A 7,720-nucleotide genomic window follows, 5' to 3' on the forward strand; every position below is an offset into this window, starting at 1 on the left:
CCTTGGACCCTCCCATATAAACCTGCTCTCTGGGTTTCATTTTATGCTACAGATTTTCAGAATAAATCAGAACTGTCCTATATACACAGGGTGCTGAGGGGAGTGTTTTTGGTGGTAAACATTTCTTTAAAGTTCAGATAACACCATCCAGGCAGTGACCTTGAAAGGCCAACAGCTATGCTTAGCATCGGTGGTATTGATTTTATTTTCTTATGTATGGGATAAGGCTTTTATATGGATAGACTATGTGTTGTAATACCAAAAAAATAAATAAAACATGTTCAACATATCAGCAGTTGTGTGACTAAAGTTTTTTTTTTCGGTGCTTAATATACAATTTCTTTTTAAAATTGTGTTTCTAGGAATGTATTGATGGGTAACAAAATTTTCCAGAAAAACTGAAGGTTTAGCATCAACTATGTAAACATTTCTTTTTAACAAAAATGAAACTTGTAGGTTAAAAGATAAAATGCCAGGGCTGCCACCTTGGCATAGCAAGTTAAATCTCCATATCTGGCACTGGCATCCTGTATGGGAGCCTTTCTAATCCAGGCTGCTCCACTTCCCACCCAGCTCGCTCCCTGCTTATGGCTTGGGAGTGCAGTAGAAGATGGCTCAAGACCTTGGCACCCTGCATCAAAGTGGGAGACCCAGAAGAAACCCCAGGCTCCTGATCTCAGCCCAGCCCAGAGTGCTGGCCATCGCTGCTGTTTAGGGAGTGAACTAGTGGATGGGAGGTTTGTCTGTCCTCTCTGTAAGTCTGCATTTCAAATAAAAGCAAATCAATCTTAAAAGGAAAGATTAAACACCATCTTGAATGCTTTTTCTAAGTGAACTTGCAGTCAGTTTTAATTTTCTAAAATTGATTTAACTTTTTCATATACAAAGATATACCTGTTCTACTTTTAGCTTCTAACAAGTACTATTATTAACGTAGACATTTTTGTATATTACTTATGATCTGAGAAGCTAGGGGTATACCACATACAGGTGTAACTATCATAGTTAGAGCTACATCTTACCAGGATTTATCACTTGGTATTGAAAAGAGTTAATTCCTACATATGTTAAAAATACTGTCACACAGGTATACAGTGAACTGTGGAATTCTGTTTCCTGCCCACCTGCCTGCCTGCCTGCAGATCCGCATGGTGTACGTATAGAGAATACATTCAGGATAGTCCAATACCCACACACAAATACATGTTTGTAGGCATTTTTTTTTAAAAACAAATTACAGCGCACTGTACATATCTGGGCCATTTTATTTAAAAAGGCCCTTTCTTACCCAGTTCTTCTGTTGTTACATATTATTCAACTGCGGGGTTTGAACGTATTTTATCAATTGCACTTTTACTGAGCATTGATAGCAGTTCTTGTTTTCTGTGACTATGAACTATTTTACTGTGATTCCTTACATACACACCTATATGCATGTGCAAACATGGCTAAGGATATACTCCCAGACACACAATAATTACTGTGTCAATGGATAAGTTCATTTTAATAGACTGTCAAATAACCCTTAAATTATCTAACAACTTAGCCCATCAAGAATAAAGTATGCAAGCCTGCTTTACCACAGTTTTACTAACCGTGAGTTATTAAATTCCATTCTCCTTACCAGCCTGATATCCACCTGATCCTGAGCCACCTGTGGCTGAGTTAAGATACTAGTGGCTGGGGCCAGCCTGGTGGCTCAACAGGCTAATCCTCCACCGGCAACAGCTAACAACCTATTTGGGCACCTGTTTGTGTCATAGCTGCTCGACTTCCCATGCAGTTCCCTGCTTATGGCCTAGGAAGGCAGCAGAGAGGATGGACCAAGGTTTTGGGACCCTGCACCCATGTGGGAGACCTGGTAGCAGCTCCTGGCTCCTGGCTTTGAGTCACTTCAAATCTGGCAGTTTCAGCCATTTGGGGAGTAAAACAGTTTTTCTTTCATTTCAAATAAAAAAATAATTTTTTAAAAATAATAATTGGGTGGGCCTTCTCCCTTAATACCCCCCTTTAAACATGAAGGTAACAATATGGAAAACATACTAGTATTATCCACTTTCCTGTAGCCCTTGAACCTTCTTACCCTAATTAACTATGTAAAGAATGTCAAAATAAATTTTATTAAAAAAATAATAATAATAATTTTTTTAAAAAGATAGTTGTGGTCAGACTACAAAACAGGCTGTCAAGAAGGTTGAGAAAATTAAAAAAAAGGCAAGGAAATATTGTCAAACCAAAACAAAGCGTTTACACTTTAGGTGGAGATAAGTTACATAAAACTGCTCTAATTTGATCCAACTCTGGACTAACGCACCTGGGAAAGCAGCATAGGACCACCCAAGTGCTTGGGTCCCTACAGTCACACGGGGAACAGGAAGAAGTTCCTGGCTTTCACCTAGTCCAGATCTGGCCATCCTTCTCACTTACTGTAACAGTGCCTTCCAAATGAACAAAATCTTAAAACCATTTTGGAGGGCTGGAGTTGTAATACAGTGGGTTACTCTCCAGGTTACAATGTGAGCAACCCTGTATCACAGTGCAGGTTTGAATTTTGACTCTTCTGCTTCGGATCAGCTTCCTGATAATGCATAGGCAGCAGAATGCAGCCCAGGCTTTTAGGCTCTTTCCATCCCTGTGGGAGACCAGGTTGACATTCCAGTTCCCTGGTCCAGCCTTGCCCAGACCTGCCTGCTGCGGACATTTAGAGGGTGAACCCACAAGTATAAGACAAGTATAAGACACACACACACACACCTTCTGTCTCTCTCTATGGGCCTTCAAATAAATAAACAAATAAATAATCATGGAATAGATTTCTAAGACAAAAAAAATGAACTATTTAACTGGATCTAGTGGGGTTTCCTGGTCAAGCATCTTGGCCTGGTTGTGTGATGACAGAACATAAACAATCCCCTGGATATCCCAACCAGTACAGGGTTTCTTGTCTCTGGGAAGGTGAATGCTATGACATGGTTGGAAACTTTCAGAATGACTCAAAACAGAAAAGCCTGTGTGAGATTCTAAAAGAAAATTAAGACAGAGGGATAAAATTGCTTGTCTGCCCAAATGTTCTGACGTTGTTAGCCTAAGACAACAACATATTTAATGCAAAATTTATAATAACCTGGAGAATTATGCATTGCAAATCATGAGGAAAAGTTTCTTTTTTCCAGATTACCTACTTAAATACTTACTTATTAAGCTTTTTTCCCTTATTGAACTGCTACTTAGCTGGGAGCATGTAAAGATAGACCGAATTCACAGAGCAGGACTTTAGAGGTAAGTTGTTCGTGGACTAGTTACACGGCTCCTCAAAATATCTCCGCTGCTCTCAACACCTTGCTGGCAAACAGCTATGCAGAGGAGAAGCACCCAGTGCCAGCTTCTGCTGCCCTATATTGGAGTTCTCACCTCAAGGCCGCAAGTGAAGGTCTCTGCCAGTTTTCCAAGGTTGCCAGCACGCAAAACAGATGTTCAGGGCAGGGTACATTTTTCCATCAGCACGATGATAAAAAAAAAAGTAGCATGAAAACATGCTCACCAGCACAGATTTATTTATTACACAGATAAATGAAAAAAGAAAGTAAATAAAAAACTATCGTAAAACTACAGTTCCCAGGAAGAAATATGAAAATGGAGCATATCATTTGTCCTATCAAATTGTGAATATTATTTCTTATATCCGTTCTTTCACTTGTGCATGCACAAACGTGATAGACACACAGCCTTGATTTCTCGTAAGTCAATTATTTCATAGTCTTAGGAATATTTAATTTTGAAATACCACAGTGTGCTCTTCTCTGAAAGAACTCATTATGTTAACAAGCCTGAGTAAAAATCAAAAAGAAAAACAGTACTAAGAAGCAACTGATTCAAGTTGTGTGTTTTTTTTTTTAAAGATTTATTTTTATTTTTATTGGAAAGGCGGATGTACAGAGAGGAGAGACAGAGAGGAAGATCTTCCGTCCGATGATTCACTCCCCAAGTGAGCGCAACAGCCCATGCTATGCCGATCCGAAGCCAGGAGCCTCTTCCGGGTCTCCCACGTGGGTGCAGGTTCCCAAAGCTTTGGGCCGTCCTCAGCTGCTTTCCAGGGCCACAAGCAGGGAGCTGGAAGGGAAGCGGGGCTGCCGGGATAGAACCAGCGCCCATATGGGATCCTGGGCGTGCAAGGCGAGGACCTTAACCACCTGCGTCATTGCACCGGGCCCTCAAGTTGTATTTTTAAAAATTATTTTATTTTTTATAATGATTACCTGGTTTATCAGGGTGGGAAGGATCGAGGTTTTGGGAAAAGTAGGAGAACTCACTGCTTCCAAATTTGCTATTTTTTCTTTTTGTTTCTGCAGGAAGCAGAGAAATAAAGGGGGAAGTTACACCTGACTTTCCGAATTTCCCGGTACACATGGATGGGGAACCGCTATCCGATATCAACCCAAGGTCCCGATGTGTACATAGTCCAATGGTGCTGTCCAAGTAGTTTGGATAGTTCTGAAATGCTGTTGATTTAACTGATCCAAGGAGATGCAGTCCTCTCAATGTCCATTGCCTGACAGAGTCAACCTCAAGTCTCCATTCCCCAAGATAGTTTGCTATCAGCGTTGGCTGGAGTAGTTGTCCAGTTTGTTCTGTTCTTCTTCTGCTGCTCTGGTATCAAATGAGCTGCCATATTTTCCATGTGTGTCAGGGTCTGTGCCCACTACTCTTTTTCATGGAGGAGGACTTGTTTTGCAGGTGAGCCCAAGGACCCAAATCAGGCAACCCAAGCCCTACCCCATCTCCCACCCCTGGGGCTCATGAACCCAGCAACCACCATACAGGAACTGGAACTCAGGCCAGGCGCCCCAAGCCCCACTGGATCCTCCATCCCTGGAACTCAGGAACCTGGCACCTGCTGCGTAGGCAGGCCAAAGACCTGAACCAGGCAACCAGAGTCCCACCAGATTCTCTGTCGCAGGGGCTCACGAAACCAGCAACTCCCTGCAGGTGGGCCCATGGACTGGAGCCGAGCAACCCAAGTCCAGTTATATTGACATTAGTGCATTTTCATGAAAAACTATAGCTAGTTCCATGAATACATGGAATATTTGCTATCTACAAAGCTTTTGTTTCAAAGTTTATATTAAGTCAAATGAGAAGACTTGCATGCTCAAGTCAAAAAGTTCTGGGGGAATTATTTGATGAAACCCTACTATAATTCTAATATAAGTCTTAGTAATCTGTGAAGAAATATATTCTTACTATTTCTATGTATGTCTGCACTTGTGTGTGTGCATAGGTGTGTGTTCTGTTTCAAACTCAACCAACATCCTCTACACAGAAACAATTCCTGTGAACATAAGGAAGAAAACAAAGCCCATACTAACCACCACCATTTAATATATTTTTTTAAATGTTTAGGTACAGCAATTAGAAAATACAGCAAAGCATTAGACATAAAATTGGGAAAAAAGGAAGTAGCTACAGTAAATCGCAGAAAATATGACTGTAAAAACAAACATCAACTGTGAAAGAAGTGATAGGGACAGCCCCTGTGCAGTAGCCTAACAGCTAAAGTCCTCGCCTTGAACGCGCCGGGATCCCATATGGGCGCCAGTTCTAATCCTGGCAGCTCCACTTCCCATCCAGCTCCCTGCTTGTGGCCTGGGAAAGCAGTAAAGGAAGGCCCAAAGCTTTGGGACCCTGCACCCGCATGGGAGACCTGGAGGAAGTTCCTGGCTCCTGGCTTCAGATCAGTGCAGCACCGGCCGTTGCGCTCACTTGGGGAATGAACCATTAGACGGAAGATCTTCCTCTCTGTCTCTCCTCCTCTCTGTAATCTGCCTTTGTAAAATAAATAAATATAAATAAATAAATCTTTTTTTAAAAAGTAAGGTATGGCCTCATAAGACTTACAGACCGTTGAGTGAGAAGTAGACAATGAACAGGTAAGCCAGTGAAAGTGTCTGATAGTTATTAATGCTAAGAAAAAAGGAAATCATGGTAACATAAAGCAGGAGGAGATGTAATTTTTCAATGAAACAGTTCATGAAAGTCTAGAAGGACAGTTGACAGTTGAGCTGAAGTGACTAGGAAGTTCAGAAGCTGGAGGTGGGTATGTGCTTCCCATTTTAGAGGAGCAGAACAAGAGTGGGGTTAAGAACAGAGCAAGTGAAGAAAATAATAGCATCAAAGAGGTATTGGAAGCCACATCAGGTAGAGATCTGTAGGCAATTTTAAGATTTTTATTTGAATGAGTTCAAATCCAGTGAGCGTTTGAACAGGGATGCAGCTTTTAAAAGGAAATGTGGGTGCTACATGAACAACATACAATACATTGTAGAGGAGAAAATACACACAAGGAGGAGATCCATTAGTGGATTACATCAATAACAAAGATCAAAGATGAAGGTGGCTATATGCAAACTGACTAGAGATTGATGCTGTGGTGTAGGGAATTACACCGCCATTTGTGATGATGGCAGCCCATATCAGAGTGCATGTTGGTTTGAGTCCCCGTTGCTTCACTTCCTACCCAACATCCTATAAGCGTGCCTGGGATGGCAGCAGAAAACGAAAAAAGTACTTTAGTCCCTGCCACTAAAGTGGGAGACCCAAATGGATTTCCTGGATCCTGCCTTCAGCCAGGCTTAGGTCTGGCTGTGGTGGGCATTTGGGGAGCGAACCAGAGGGAGAACTTCCATAATTATACTGACAAAAAAAAAAATAGGATCTTTCAATAGACAATGATGAGAAAGCTTACCAAAGGACGATGACAGCTGTGACAAATGCATGTCTTCATTTAGAAGAAACCACACTTCACAGAAAACTTTCCTCCAAAAGCTCCAAGGTATGCTTTGGCATATATCATTAACAGGAATGGTTTTTAAAATGACAAGTGTTATTGGAGGACTGTCTGTTTATTGGCATGGGGAGTTTGCCCTTTCTCTAAACAATGGAATAGTGGAGCTGGGTTTGATTATGCACTAGTGCAGAGAAGTGTTCTAGATATCATTAAAGAAACAAATTTTAAGCCAAATTCATACTATAAATCCAGGTTTTTTAAAATAAATTGGGAGAATGAGAGAAAGAAATATGTGGTATAAGATTTTTTTTTTTTGTTACAAAGTCAAATATATACAGAGAGGAGGAGAGACAGAGAGGAAGATCTGTCTACTGATTCACTCTCCAAGTGACCCCCAACAGCTGATGCTGCGCCAATCTGAAGCCAAGAGCCAGGAACTTCCTCCAGGTCTCCCATGCCAGTGCAGAGTCCCAAAGCTTTGGGCTGCCCTCGATTGCTTTCCCAGGCCACAAGCAGGGAGCTGGATGGGAAGCGGAGTTGCCAGGATTTGAACTGGCGCCCATATGGGATCCCGGCGCGTTCAAGGCGAGGACTTTAGCCATTAGGCCACAGCTCCGGGCCCAATCCATCTCCCTTCTAATGTGCCTGGAAAGGAGCAGAAGAGAGCCCAAGTACTTAAACCCTTGCAACAGACCTGGGAGACCAAGATGAATGTATGCTCCAAGCTCCTGGCTTAGACCTGGACTAGCTTCTAACCATTAGAGCCACATGCAGAGTAAATCAGTGGATAGAAAATCTTTCCTCCCTCCCTCTCTCTAACTCTGCTTTAGAATGAATGAATGAATGAAGAAAGAAACTATATATATATACATATATATATCTATATATATGTACATATATATATACCTATGTAAATGTTAACTGCATTTATCTAGG

Source organism: Ochotona curzoniae, unplaced genomic scaffold, assembly GCF_017591425.1.
Source record: "Ochotona curzoniae isolate NIBS_2020 unplaced genomic scaffold, NIBS_Ocur_1.0 scaffold_1852, whole genome shotgun sequence".
Taxonomy (NCBI): Eukaryota; Metazoa; Chordata; class Mammalia; order Lagomorpha; family Ochotonidae; genus Ochotona; species Ochotona curzoniae.